Below are 15978 nucleotides of genomic sequence, written 5' to 3'. Positions count from 1 at the left end.
TATTTACCTGTGACCTGGGGTAGAAAGTATAAACGTAGTGAAAACCTTACGAAAAATATAAGTTACAATGTCAACGATCAGCTTTTCTGCAACCCTAACTAGCAGCACTTTGTGTAATGCAGAGGGTGAACTTTTAATTATTATTATTATGCGATAGTTTAGAGAATTTGTACATTATTAAATTGTTTCTACCTATATCTTCGTTATGCTCTAATTTTTCGTTAAGATGTGATTTAACGTAATTATAGGTAGTATAGGTCATTTATGTCTGATGGTGTGAGAAAGATTAGTACTTTAAGAAAATTTCAGTAAAACGAAGAAAAGCTTCATTTGTACAACAAACAACTTATACAATTTTTTTTATGTAATTTTTAATAACTGTATTACGTAAACCATATTTGTATGTATGATTTATTAAATTGAAAGAAATTGATGGCTGTAATAAAATAAGTTTATCATTGTCTATATCCGCTGCAATGAGGAATTAAATACTGGTTTTCATGCCAAATAAATCTTGCCAGTTGATTTATATTCTATGAAAATATTACTTTAAATTTAGTATTTGTTACGTTTTCTTTGTGTGCATTGTAAGAAGCTATAATTTTACCTGTGAGCTGCATAATTTTTTCATCTTTCTTCTTTAAATATTTTCATTCCCATAGTTGCTTATCATCTAAGTAAAATATAAATTTACATATTTTGTAAAGAAGTATTTGAATTGTTCACATTGCTTTCAAATTTTTATTTTAGACTAATGTATGTTGATAATATCCCAACAGAGATACGTGGTACTTCACTATTAATTACCAAAGTACCCACTCATCTAACAGTAAGGGCTCTTAATATCCCTTCTTTCATATACTTATACTATTTATTTGATATGTAAGGAAGTATAATGTAAAAATAAGAAATTTTTTCTTTGCTGTCACCACATGCAGTGGTGACAAAGTCAAAATTATTAATGGTAGATGCCTTGTTCAGTAGTCACTTGTACGAGAAGCACTATTATTGTTTTAGTTTCTAAAGAACAAAAAATTTGTTGAATTATTGCCACATTATCTCAAGAAAGATCCTGTAGACAGTTCAAGCACATTATTTTACTAGCATTGGTCAGATAACGCAATATGCACATCCTAGTACCAAATTAAACTTAAGTGAAAGAGTTTTGTGTCTTTGCTGATTTTGTTCTTCATTAATTTCTATTCCTGCCTCAGCACTAATTTTCAGTATCCTGTATTTCTGGAAAAATGTTTGAAAAATTGTTATTAGAACAGTTTTATATGTTTGATAACAATAAACAAAAGTAAATTAAAGTGTAATATGTATAATTTAAGTTTGTTTATTATTCTACATTAATATTTATTAGTAAATTAATTTTATTAACTATTTAAACATTGTAAGCCGAAGTCTTACTCCTCCAGCTGCTTTTGTGCACATCTAACAAGTGTTTTGTATAAGCTGATAGAGAGAATAGTAAATTACAGACTAGTGAGCTGTTGCAAGAAGACATATTATTGTGTCAGAGCACATCAAATTTTAATCGTCTCCAAAGTTTTTGTATTGATTATCTGGTCACCCTCAAAACAGATCTCTTGAATATCTTTGTTGTATTCCACTCTCTGGTCATTGTCTTCTTTGATTTGGAAACTACATATGATCTGACTTAATGAACATTAAATAGATTAAAGAAGTGGAGTATAAATGGCAGTATATTTCACTGTTCTCATCAGTCTTACTAGATAATCTAAATTTTCATATTTGAGTGAGACAGTAGTTTATGAACCTTTACACTAGAAAACAGTTAACACAAGGCACAAGCTTCAATGTAACCTTTTGCGCTACAGCAATAAGTAAATTATAAAATTAATTAAAAATCCTGCCTTTTTAACTGTAGGTAGATGATTTTGCGGTATATCATGCTTATTGGCTATGACAGCTTTTCATTAGAAAATCAGGCTACAAGAACTGGGTTTAAATTTTAAGCTTCTAAAGCAATATGCATGTGCTCTTCTCATTTCCATTTGAATAATACATCAAAATTATTGTTAAATTTACAAGAAATTTCAATATTGTCGCATATAGAATTTTCGGCTCTTTATTTTGATGAATTAAATGTTCGAGAGAATTCCTCTGATATTTAAAAATGTTGTATAATCTAAGTGTGATTAGCAGTAACTGATTTAGTTAGAGAATGAACATGCACGCTTAAATTTTATAGAGACTTTGTAACATCTCATTTGAATTATAGTTAAGTGATTTACTCTGCTAGACAAACAGCTCATAGAATATATATCCTGCCCATAATGTTTTTCAATTTGTTACCAGTGTTTTCTAATTTAGCCCTAGTATTAACCATTCCTTGAAGTATGATGAACCTTCTCTCTGGCAAGATAAAATCAATTAATAACAACTTATATATGCTGAATAAAAGCACAACCTTATTATGATGTTTAAGGATATGCTGAATGATCATTTCACAAAGCATCTCCCTACATTAGCTTCAATGTTTGAGGTCAATGTATATTTTTTACTCCAGGTTTCAAACTATGTAGTATATTCACTGTCTAACAGTATACTTTTCCATTTTGGAGACTTCTACCACTTAGTATCGCCATCAGCTTATTATACAAACTCTTGAATCTCTGTCCTATTTACCCTATTTAAAACAAACTTCACTCACTTTGCAATTTTTTGCCAAGTGAGTAAAGTTTGTTTTACATATTCCTGGGTCATTGGTTTTGATAAGTATTTTGTATTCTGTTTGTATTTACTTGATGAGTATTGTATTTTTGGTATTTGTAATCTATGTATGATGTATTTTATCATGTTCGTTTGATCTAAGAGCTACATTGTATCCATTTATTTTTTATTGTAGTTTAGTCACATGGGTGTTCAGAATCTTTGTTTATTTCATACAATTATATTTTATACCTTCAATTTATTTTTTTATTTTATTTTACATTTCTGTATATTTATGTTTTTTGTGTGCTTGTTTTATCGCCAAAATGTTATGGGTATGATGTATAATCTACGAGTCATAGTTTTAAAAGTTGATAGTTTTTACTGAGAATAGTTAGTAAGAGGGATTGTGAATATATCTGCCTCACTAGTTTTCTTTACATTTCATTTCAGTGTGATAGAGCAGTAGACAACAGATTGTTAGTCTGTAGTTCAGAAATTTAGAAATATAAATTAATTAACAAAACATTAATAAATAGGTTTTGCACATTTTTGATTAAAATTGTTGTAGGATATTAATTTTAAAAAAAAGTTTGTAATTTTCTTTAAGAATTACATTATTTAGGACTTCCTTTAGAATTAGACAACTACAAGTTGCATTGTAGCTACTCTTTCTGTAGATATTGTGATTATATTTTTTTTGTTTTTGATATTTAAATTATATCTTGTTTTTAAGATCAGAATTTTTTCAGATGGATGATGATGTAACAGAAGTATAAGATCCAATTCTTGTACTGATTCACTAGCAGTCTTATTATTGCTATGTGATGATAAATGCAATCACCAAGAATATCTTGGCACTAACAGATTCCTTGAAATGCTGGTAATTAATATTTCAAGTTTTTTTTTCATAATTTAAACGTTTTCTGTTATTTACTGAAAATACAGTTCATTACACAATATTTAGTGACTAATGAAGTTTATTTTTCATAATATTGGTTAATTTAAAATTAATTTTTTCACTTTCAAAATAAAAAGTATTTGTTTTGTTTATGTTAAGTAAACTGTGAATAAAACAAAAACTGATTCGAATTAACAATTATAATTTAATACATCTTTATGATTTAATTGAATTTGTATTACATTGTTAAACAATATGTTTTAATGTATGAACATGTTTGACCGAACAATACGAGTCTTCAAGACGAGATCGAGATGAGTCTTCAAGACAATATGAGATTGAGACAAAACGAGATGGGACTGAGACTGACTAGACTGCGATTGCAGACAGACTGACTGACTGACTAAACTGAGATTCTGTTGTAGAGCTGGCTTACATCCCAACCCCATAGGGGAAGACACCCACCTTGTGACGCTTCCAGTCGCCACCCCTCCCCGTTCCTAATCCTGATGTGCTTTAACAGGAGTGTTCTTTCACACTCTTAATTTTACATCTCACAGTAATAAGCCAGCCTTTGTTGGGATGCCATCAATGTAAATGCCTCGGTAGCATTTACATCGGTGATTTTTAAACTCAGCTTTTGCCTTTCCTGTAGGCCTCGTCTGGACATCTTGAATGTCTTACGTTGTTGCCCTCTGAACTAGCTAGCCGAGTTTGCAGAAGCACCCCTGCGCCGAGTTCTATTTTTACTGAGCCACTTTCTTGTAAATGTCTTATATATTTTGAGGCAAATTGAAAAACAACATACCATCAAAAATGTTGTTCGCAACAACGATAATTTACTCCTAGTCCCATAGTGAACTCAGCTTCAGTTCATATCCCTGACTTGGTTAATTTATGGACTCTGATCTGGTCTACAAGGGAGAGAAAGACAGACTTCCCTCTTCCACTCAGCTCCATCGCAGAGTCCCGCATGACATTTACTTCACTTACTACCATCGTTGAGATGCCACTACACCTCATGGTTGCATAGGAATCCATGCCCTCGGCAGTGCAGTCGCCATCCCATTGACAGTGATGTTTGCTCATTCAAAAACTACCCTCGTCAAAACGGCGCTACACCTCATGGCTGCATGGTAACCCATACCCTATGCAGATGACTGACTGCAGTGCAGTCACTATTCTGCCGATTGCTAACATTCAATAATAATCACCACAATTTCTATCTAGCCATGGCTCGATGCCAATACACCTACCAGCTGGCTTATATAGTGTAGATGGAGCCAAGTGAACCGCCAGGAGCTATGTGCAGTACGGAGCTGAGTGAATAGTGCAAAGCCGAATGAATCATCAGGAGCTGATCAACATACTGCCCGCCATAATTTAATCTTACAATAATACAATAAGATTGAATCCAACAAGCTTGGTAACTAGGCAAATTATATGGTTGCATGTTATGCACTAACAGTTCATGAATAAAAACACATCTTTAATAAAATACAAACAAATTATGTTGAAAAGAAGAAAAAACTAATATTCAATATCACCTAGTGCCAGACAGCGGCGCTGCCTGAACAGTATTTGCCAGATTTTTTCAGTTTGTATCAGATGTAGTAATATCTCAACAACTGCAGCACACTAATTTCTCCTTAGACTGCACATTTTTTATTGGTAAATAGCCTTGTTGTTATTTTTACTATCCAGAGTACATACATGTATTTTTTAAAACATAACTCTGCAAAGTTCATTGTTCTTTGTAAAATCATCATTTCTGAATTGGCAGTTACAGATCAAACGATTCCTAGAGTATTTATTTAATCAGCTTATTTTCAGCCTCAAAGCAGACTGATCTGGTATATCTGTCAATAGTATTACTGAACAGGTAAATCAAAAAAATTTGGTTCTATCCCAACTAAGTTCTTACAATTTAGTTCAGAATCGAATTTGATTTCAGACAGCCCTAATCACTGAAAGTTGTATTCTTATAAAGGATAATTTTTAAAAAAATATTATGGGAATGATTCAGGACATCAAAATAGACAAAAAAAGTTCATATGTTCAAATGGCCTATCTAGCGTCATTTTTCATCTGTCCTCCATTTTGATTTTCTAGTAAAAATTTATATTTTAAGAACAGTTTAAGACATTTTAATGAAATTTTGCATATATGTACTCAACAACATCTTCCACAAACAAGTTAGTTCAAACATTTCACCTTTGAAAATTCCAAGATGGTGGGCATTAAATTTTTTTAATCGTTAATATTATATTATTATTACATTATTATATTGAATTATGTTTAGATAAAATACAGTTTTTATTGAGAACAAAATGACACATCATTTGTTCAAACAGGTTTATAAACAGCTGTGTATTGGTATCAGCCTGTGGTTGAAATTATATAAGTGGAATACAAAAATTATTTATCTGACTATTTTCGGGCTGTTTTACTTGCTTTACTAATTGAATTAAAGTAATTAATAATTTTTATTGTTAATAACGATTATTAACAATTCAAAAATAAAATTTTTCATAATTTGTACAAGGTTTACTGTAACACAAAATTATACTTAATTTTAAACTTCTCAGGTGTCTCTTCTTAATGTTGTTTCAGGATTGTTTTAAGTAGTTTCAACAGTGTTGAAAATTCTTCTTTTTTAGTTGATAATGAGCTCATATGGCTATTGGCACTTTGTCAGGTGATCTAAGAGACCATTTAATTGGTACATCTCCCCCAAACCAGTTGTTTGTAAATCTTGTAGTCGAATATTTCCTAACTACTTGAAAAATGAGAAGGAGCATATCATGTTAAAAAATAATTTTTTGTCTTGTTAGTAGTGGAATTCTTCTAAAAGAGATATTAAGTTATTTTGTAAGAAATTAAGTACAGATTTGACTTAGAGCGATGTTCAAAAATAAATAGTCCCATATTATGCTCATTAATAATTAACACCAAGCATTAACATAAAAATCTTTACTGAAAAAACCTTTACCGTCAAGTGGATTTTTGAAACTGATGGTTATTTTGTAAGTTATTAATGCCACCTCTTCAAAATATTGAAAAAGTTCTTTCATCAATAAATGAAATAGAACTTACTTTGTGACTGTTGTCTGAAGCCAGTGACAGAAATTTTGACACACTGAAGTCTCCTGGTAGTAAATTTTGAATGACTTGCAGAGTACTAGGTAAAAGTTTTCTTTATGAAATATTTGCTATATTACACTACACAATAAACCTGTGCGATTTGAAATTCATCAAGTACTAAGCCCCAAGCTGCATTGAACTTGCTGCATTATCTCCTGCTGTTCATTAACACATCTTTGTGTTCAACAGACTAAACACGATGGAAAAGATATTTTTTTATTAATTAATTAGCTGGTTCAGCGGCTAGTCCTTCAGGAAGGGAAAGTGTTATATTTTTATTGTTAAAATACTGGGCCGGCTTCACCATCCCAGCAGTAGTTTTTTCGTGGAGTAAACGACTTGCATATTAAAGGAAACATTTAAACCACAATCTCTGTAAGATTTTTTTATTGATATTCTATTCATTAGCCATGAATATTACCAAATTAATTAAAACTTATTTTGACTTATATGCATGTTACCACATAGTGGTAACATATATAACATTGCTATACATAGCAATACCACATTGTGGATGTTGGATAATGTCACTGAATAGTAAAAATAAAGTAAAATCAAATAAAATATATTACAGTACATTAAAGTAGAAAGAAATGAAAAGATTATTATCTCATGTAGTTAATTAGGTAGTTTGTAAACTATGTTGTTAGTCTGACGATTCTTAGCTTGAATGAATAAACTACTTGGTGAACCAACTCTTAAGCACACCACATATTATTGACTGTGACCAAAATAACTATTTTCCAATAGTAATCCAGCAGTGTTTAGGGATTGTCCTTGTGATTTGCTGATGGTAATTGCATATGACATTCTTAAAGGGAATTGCAAACGTTAAATTAAAATGGAAAATTAGTTGAAATTATTGGAATCCTTGGTATGAATACACCTTCTCATATATTTTTTTCAGTAAGAAATATTGCTTCTACAATATTTCTTGATAACTTTTTGATGTATAGCCAAGTGCTATACAAAGTTTCAGAAAATTCAGATTCCGCAAGAACATAAGAATATTTCTTATTTTTAGCTCCAAGTGATGTGGCAGCTAAAGATAATCAACATTGATGTTGATTGAATTCAAAACTGAATACAGAAGTGACTCATCTTGCTCCATTACAGTATCCATAGAAAGAAAAATCTTTGATGGTCCTGGAATGAGTTTCATATTATTAGAAATTATAATGTTAACGTCTTCATTGTATGGTAACAAAATTAGCTTTTCTCGAATCCATTGATGATTTTTGTAGTTTTCAGCAAAATTCAGAAAAATTCTTTGAATTAATTTATTTGATGATTATATACAAACACAAAAATTATTGAGAAAGATGATAGGATTATTATCAAACAGATGAATTACATTTCCCACTCTTAGTAGTCGATAGGCAAATTGTTTAGCGTTGCAGTCATTTGAAAGATGAACTCGCATGTTAGTTGTAAGTGATAGTACCATAAGCTTGTCTCTCCAATAAGTTCATATCTCTCATATGTCTCTCCATAAGTTCATGTCTCTCCAAAGACATGAACTCTTTAGACACGCGTCAATTTCATCAACAGCTGTTGATTTTGGTATAACTGGAAGGGTTTGTTTGAATCTCCTGCAAGTAATAATACTTTCCCTCCAAAAAGAGATGTGTTATTTTGAAAATTCTGTAATGTTTCATAAAGTGCTTCTAAAGCTTTCTGATGAGACATGCGTTCATTCCAAACAATGAGACTGCATTCTTTCAATAATTTTGCTCTTCCTGATGGTTTTTTTTGGGTAATTGTTGGTTAGCTGGCATCTCTCCCGCCACCACCCCATTCAGTCGCCCTAGAGCATAGACCAAATGTCCGTACCAAAAAACGGCTACTGTGCCTCAGAAACAGATTTGCGACCTCGTATCCTAAATGCTCCTAACTAGCGTGAGCGGTTAAGCAGGGTGCCGTACAGCACCCGCTTAAGTGTCCCTACCACTCACTTGTCCACATTAAAACTAAATCGGGTTGGCGCACCCCTTGTTACAATTAAAACTATATAGTTATACAATAAAAGACGGTAATTTAAACCGCCACGCCTCGGTCGCTGTCAGCCAGCTAGTGCCTGTCCACCATTTAAAGCGCTTGGAGCTTTTACTGGCTGGTGGCTAGCCATTATTTCAGATAAGGACTTCCCACATCTCCGCTATAGGAATCAATAAATCCCATTTAAATTTAAAATCTAACGATGACGGTTGAACATCGCAACCTCATCGAGGAACCCCCACACGGTCCGACAATGCGGCTCTTGCCACATCGACTCGCCGTTTATGAGCAGCCAGTTTTCCTCCTGACCTCTAAGTTCCAGGATGGCCCGGTCTCTGGCCCCAAGAGCAGGGCAGTCGAACATCAGATGTTCGTTCGACTGGACCTCCCTGCAGACACACAACTCATCAGCCGCTAGGCGAAACCTGAATAGATATTGCATCAAATTTACATGGTTGGTGAGCACATGGGCACCCCCGCCCTTAAAAATGAATTCGAGGCATACCATCCCCCCAGATCCTGTATAAATCTATACAGGGATCTTCCCTTATTCGTGGTGTGCCATTCATGCTGCCATGCATCCATCGCGAGGCTCCATAGCCTCTTCCGCAGGCGGGAAAAGGGCAACTGAACGAAATTTGAACCCGGTGCATTGTGATAGTTGTTCCGCTCCGGTTCTAGCCCGGCTCGAAACCACATCCCAAATACCTCGGTTTCCCAACCTCTTCGCAACTTCCACATGGCTGCTCGAACTTTCACCACTAAATCGATTGGGAGAGCCTTTCCCAATACGGTGGTAGCCTCGTAGGAGGTTGTTTTAAAAACACCAGTGCATACTATTAAGGCTCTGCGCTGGGCACTCCTTAAATTTTGAAGCAGTGCTCTATTTCTATCCAACCTGTGCGCCCAGACTGGCGCCGCATATGCAATCATACTCTCAAAGACACCTCGGTACACCAAGTACATTTGGCGACTCGACAGCCCGTAGTCTTTCCAAGCAATCCTTCTAGGTTTGTGCATCACAGAGACAGCGTCCGCTACAACTTGCTTAATGTGGTTGCTAAAAAGCAACTTATCATCAAACAAAACACCTAGGTACTTACGAACCCTTACTCGGCTGATTACACAGCCTTTATATTTAATGTGGGGGTTTCGACTGCATGATAATTTATCTGTACCCTTCAGAAGCATAATCTTCGTCTTGGGCACAGAAATCTTAAATTTTGCATGTCCATCCAGCCCTCGGCGGTTGACAAAGCCGCCTGCGCTCTACTTTCCAGCTGCGGTCGTGAATTACCACGAACTAAAAGGAGACAGTCATTGGCGAAAGCCTGGGCCGTGACCCCTTCTGGGAATGTCAACCCCAGAAATCCATCAAACACCAGGTTCCACAGCAGGGGACCGAGAACGGAACCCTGCGGGCTTCCCCTGGTGACGGATTTTTTCACAACTAGGTGCGCATCTTTAAACAGTGCCGTACGGTTAGACAGATAGTCTCTTACTACGGCCTGCAGGGCTCTTGGAACATTGCGGCGTTCCAAAGCATAGAGGACAGAACTCCAACACAAGGAAGGAAATGCTGCCTCTATATCAATAAAAATATATTTATTGATATATTTTCTGATGATCCGATTCCTGATGGTTTAGAAATATTGCATGTAAAACTTTTTCTACATGGTCAATATCAAGTGGCAACTTTAAAGCTGAATGTGCTGTCTGACCTCCCTTCAGCAGTGTTGCAGCAGTTCGAGATGATGCAATAGTATTGCGATTCCTTTCCTGATTTGTATTTCAGCCAAGATTAATTTGATAAGTTTTACCAGTTCCACCAGGGGCATTTAAAAAAAAATGTAGATCCATTTGATTACCCAACTGGTATCAATAATGATGTTAAAAACATAAAGTTGTTTGGTTGTTAGTTTTTTCTAAAGGAATCTTCTTCGTTTGTTTTCATCGTAATTTGTTCCTTGTCAAACTCCAGTTCAATCACATTGAAAGCATCACGTTTAGGTGGTTGAAGTCCTAATTCGGATGTTTTATAGCCATTATCAATGTAAACATTTTCCAACAAAATAAGTCCACAATTGTAAATTTTGCTGTCGAAAACTGCCTGGATTTAGAATTTTTTTTTCATGTAGAACATCTGAAAAGTCATCCTTAAACTGATTCCATAGGGATTGTGGGTCACTTGGTGCATAAACATATTAATATAATTGCAAGTAACTGTTGAAGTTGAGAAGGTTATTTTGTAAGAACTGCATCAATCATTGTCTCTTTGCAGTGGTCATCATTTTCAAAAAGTCCCAGTTTAAAGCAAGCCTCTTGAAATGTGCAACAAACTCATGTTTACAGTATGTAAGTCCACAAATTTTTCAGGTCCTCAAATACGATGAAGAAGTATCCTCAAATAAAAACTCTAAGTGACCCAGATATACAGTGTAAACACATGACATAGTGTTGGATGAAAAAGACATTTGGAAATTCAGGTACCAGTGTTCCTCTATGGTGTCATAAAAACCTTTTCCTTGAGTTATCCCATGTATAGTATCTGGATACTTCACAATATAATAGAAGTTTGAGAAACTGTCGCTCTGGCATAGTAAGTTTAAAGAAAGTGGTAAGTGTTGTATCTGACAGTTTTTCTAAAATGCAGTGAATATTATCAGATGAAAAGTAAGCTCTTTGACTATTTTCAAGGTGAACACTAAGATGGATTACTGCTGGATATTTTTCATGAATGGCAAATCCAAAAGTATGCCAAAAAGCTTCATTGAAGCTTATATAATGCCCTGTCTGATATTGAAGCACTTCATCATGCGGGTTTTCATTACATATTTGAAGAACAGTCATATCGCTACCTCTGTTCATGTATTTCCAAATATATTTGATTGATCTCACCGAGTGCAGTATTCCACATTGATATGAGTATTAAATATCTTTGATAATAGTGGATTATATGGTACGATCCACTTATTATCTACAATCCAATTTTGGTTTTTTGAACTTTAAAATTTATTTCAATGTATTAAATTATTTTAAATAAGATCTTATTTAATTTAATTAAAAGTTAATTTAAATTAGATCCTTATGAAATAGATATTTAATTAAAATTAAAATCAATTTTAATTAAATATCTAATTGATGCATTTAATTAAATAATTTATTTTAGATGATTATCTTTACAAAAACTATTTTACATTAAAATAAAAATCTATATTAAATTAAAATCTTTATTTAAATATAAAAGAGTATAGATTATATAATAATTTTTTTAATTTATATAACACTTATAAATTAAAATATTATATTTTATAAGATTAAATATTAAAGGGAGAAATAGTTATATTTAAATAAATAAATTACTATATATATATATAATAATATAATTATCTTTTTTTCTTTTTTGTAACATAATAATTTTTGTTGAAAAATCAAACTCAAAAATAAAAAATTGCAAAAAATTGTAAAAAATTGCCAAAAAATTGAATAAACAAAATAAAGTACCGTAAAAAAAAAATGATAAAAAAATCGATTTCATGCACAATTTACTCCTATGAATACCTCATCAAATAGAGCATTCTTTGGGAACCTCTTTTGAAAATAAATTTAGCTAAATAAGTCTCCAAATGATGTTTTGTCATTCTGCATTGTTTCTTGTTTCTCAAATTTATTGTGTCCATATCCCCTGTATGTGTAAGGTGTGAACATCAATTTGTGGGTTGATGAAGTTGAACCAGTTATGGAGGAACAGGTGAGTTTGCTCGGCTGCATCTACATCATCTGCTCAGTAGCCTTACCAGCAAACCCTTATTATTGCTGAGGCAGGTTTAATTTGTAGTTTTATTATTTCCATAATTGTAGCCATGGACCACTCAAGAAAAGCAGCAAGAAATATTAATTTTTCTCTTTAGATAACCTCCTTTCCTTAAATAACGATTGTTCGAGGAGTATACTGCCGCATTGTTCTTCTGACACGTAAAAATGATTTTGATAATTGTAGTGGTACCTCCAGTTTTGCTTGTGGCTATTCATTTATCTCAAACATGCATATCTCTCATTTGTACATTTTCCAATCTACATGTCTACTAGCAGAATGTCAATGGGCTTTGTACAAGCCCTAAAGAATTTAAAAAAGCCATCTATGCATGTGTGTATGACATATTGGTTCTTGCAGAAACAGATTTAACTCCCAATATAAATGATTCTGAGTTGAGCCTCATTGGTTTTGATGTCTTTAGGAAAGACAGATCTCTAAACTTTAGTTCTAAGAATAGTGGTAGTGGAGTACTCATTACCACATTACCTATGTTAAATGCTACAGTTATTAAAACTTCTGCTCTTTATATTTGATCTGTGTTTTATTAATTGTTACCAACTCTTCTCTTATTTTAATCTGACACATATCAACCAGCTGACGTATATGATAGATTTTGTGTTGCTGTTGATGATGTAATGTCTACCTGTCAGCCTTAGTTCTGTACTTCAATTTACCTGAAGTTGATTGGATTGCACCTATACTTACTCCTACAAGTGGTAGATTGCTGGTCATCATATATATATATATATATATATATATATATATATATATATATATATATATATATATATATACATATGGCTTCTACTTTTGAGTTACCTCAAATTAATAAATCACATAATGCACATAATATTACCCTTTATTCGGTATTCAGCTCCAACTACTCTCTTTGTACTTTACCTGCTGTGAATCCTGTTCTCTTGAAGAACCTGCTTACCCTGCGATCACTGCCTAATGTTCAGCTTGCTGTACCTGATTTTCATCAGTGTAATGTTGACAAGATTTTCAACACATTGCGTAATCAGCTTGGCCCTGTTTTGTTTCATATACCCAATGTTTTGGATTATTTCAATCGCTTATTGGACATTTTGAATTGTATTATATTTGAGTACTCTCCTATGAAGAAAACCCGTAAACCTCAATTTCCTTGCTTGTACTCTGCTGAATGTAGACATTTGGTGGTTAGGAAGAAAATCATCCATAATGTTTAAAACCTCATTTGATCCCATTACTTAGAGTTACTTTTAATTTTGGTGGCTGTAATCATTATACAGGGAGCTCAGCTCCCTGCAGAGTTATGCTGATTACTTCTCCCATTTTAGTAGCACTATCCCTTAGAATATCAGATCTTTTTGGAGTTTTTTTTAATAGCATAAAAGATTCTTCAAGTTTTACTGCAACTTATTACCTCGACAACTGCCTTGAGTCTTCCCTTGCTGGAATCTGCAGTTTTTTTGCAAATGTGTTACTATGCCCTGTTCTCTTTATGAATTTTTTTTTCTGATTTATTGACTGTATCTAATCCTTGTTTTTTTGTGCGTTTGTTTTTCCTATTACTATTATTGTTGCATTGTGTTTTTCAGTATATTAAGTTACAATCATAGAAATAAATAGTAGTCAATTACTTGCACCCAGCAACCTCACAACTAGAATTTTTTTTGGCAAAAAAAAATTATCTTCTAGAGATAGGGAAATAAATATGAAAGTTGTAATTGTGGAAGCAGCCATCTCAGTAATGAACAGATGACAGAAGAATGAGACAGGCTGCAGATCTACCAATAATACAGTGACTAGGTGTATTTTTGCATTTTATATTAGTAATACTGTCATAGAAAAATGATAATCATATGTAAATAAATCATCAACAAAAATTTGGTGTTAGGAATACAGTCACAAAAGTAAAAGATGATAAAGACAAAATTTATTTAAGTTAAACATCTTGTAGTTATTATTTTTTTTTTATATATATATATATATATATAAAATTTCTAACATCATGTAAATTGTTCATATTCTTTTCTTTTTCAGTCGTATGTACACAATGAGTTAGTTGATGGCATAAAAGATCATGTTCCACTTCCACTGTATTTCACTGTAATTTATTTTTAAAGCAAATGTTTTAAACTTTAATACTACTTAAATTTTTATAAATTAATTTATTGTTTTTTTTATTTTGTATCTTGTTTTGAAAATAAAATATTAAAAATAATACTAGTTTTTGTTCTTAATACTAATTGTATGTAATTGTTTTGATTTTTTTTTTTTTTTGTACGATATTGTTTAATAATATTAGAATCAGATTTTTTCTTACTTGAATTGTATTAAATTTAATTTTCTATAATAAATCTTTGACTAAAAGCTGATGAAAAATATAACAGAATGCAATAGATAGCCTTGTGCACTTTTGTTCATCTGTTGCTTTTGTACATCTATTGCAATGAATGCAATAGCTATGCAAAGGTCATTTTGTGGATTTGAGGAGAGAAAAGACTGATTCTTTTGCCCTATATAATTTATAGCTTTTATGAGACTGTATAAAATGATTAAAGAATTTATAAAACAAATTTGGTTATTTTTTGGTATCCCCCATACATTAGAAATTAAAAACTATTTTATTATACTTAATGTTACAAACTCTAATGGTAGATTAAGGGAAATGAAATAATCAGAAGCGTTTTTACAATTTTTCTAATGGTAAATAATGCTTTGTCTCTGTTCAGTTACATTGCTAGTATTGACAATAAAGCTAAACACAGTCTTGGATTGATGCTTTTACAATCCAGTATTTTCATTAATTATTGCAGTTACTGAATATTTATAATGAAATATTTACATACATATAGTGCTACTATCAATTGTTAAAGAAAGCCTACTAAATACTGAAATGTGTACCACAACAAAGAAGGAAGCCAATTCATGCCCCCTTAGAAGCATATAGGATGTAATTTATTCATTTATTCTGATAACTAGCTATTTCTACTGGTAATGGGTAACTGATATTTCCACTGAAAAAATAGCATTCTTCCTCAATTCACAATAAGCTTAAAACTTGTACAAGGACATATGAAATTGAAATTTTTAACATATGAAAAATACCAGGATTCAAACCTAGGACCTCCAGATGAAAATTTAAGTGTGCCACAGAGACTGGTAGAATGGTAAGTAAAACTTGTCCCAACAGTTTTCTCACAGCTAGAAATATTTTTAGAATTCCTGAAGAAAAATATTGACCTAGCCCTACAGCAATTTATCTTTAACTTCCTGTAAAGTACAAAAACACTTTTCTTTTAGTTCTTATTTGATTCACAGGAACAAGAAAATGTTGCATATGTCAGATCAGATGAGTAGGAAGAGTGAGGGATAGTGATTGTCTTGATTTTCAACAAAACTGGTTTGACGTGGTGGGCAGGGCTATTGTGCAGAAACCAATCAATCACCT

At 32.5% G+C, this 15978-nt stretch overlaps 1 long non-coding RNA gene across 1 annotated transcript; it reads left to right on the top strand.

Moving 5' to 3' along the window:
- Window positions 1–95: 95 nt before the first annotated feature.
- On the top strand, window positions 96–14748 carry LOC142317240 (uncharacterized). Its single transcript, XR_012754685.1, has 3 exons — window positions 96–364; window positions 3432–3562; window positions 14568–14748. It is a non-coding gene; the product is annotated as an uncharacterized LOC142317240 (long non-coding RNA).
- The last annotated feature ends 1230 nt before the right edge of the window (window positions 14749–15978 follow it).

The sequence above is a fragment of the Lycorma delicatula genome, chromosome 1 (genome assembly GCF_047948215.1).
Source record: "Lycorma delicatula isolate Av1 chromosome 1, ASM4794821v1, whole genome shotgun sequence".
NCBI classification, from domain to species: Eukaryota; Metazoa; Arthropoda; class Insecta; order Hemiptera; family Fulgoridae; genus Lycorma; species Lycorma delicatula.
Note: the sequence above shows the minus strand (reverse complement) of the source record. Positions and strands in the feature narration are given on the sequence as shown.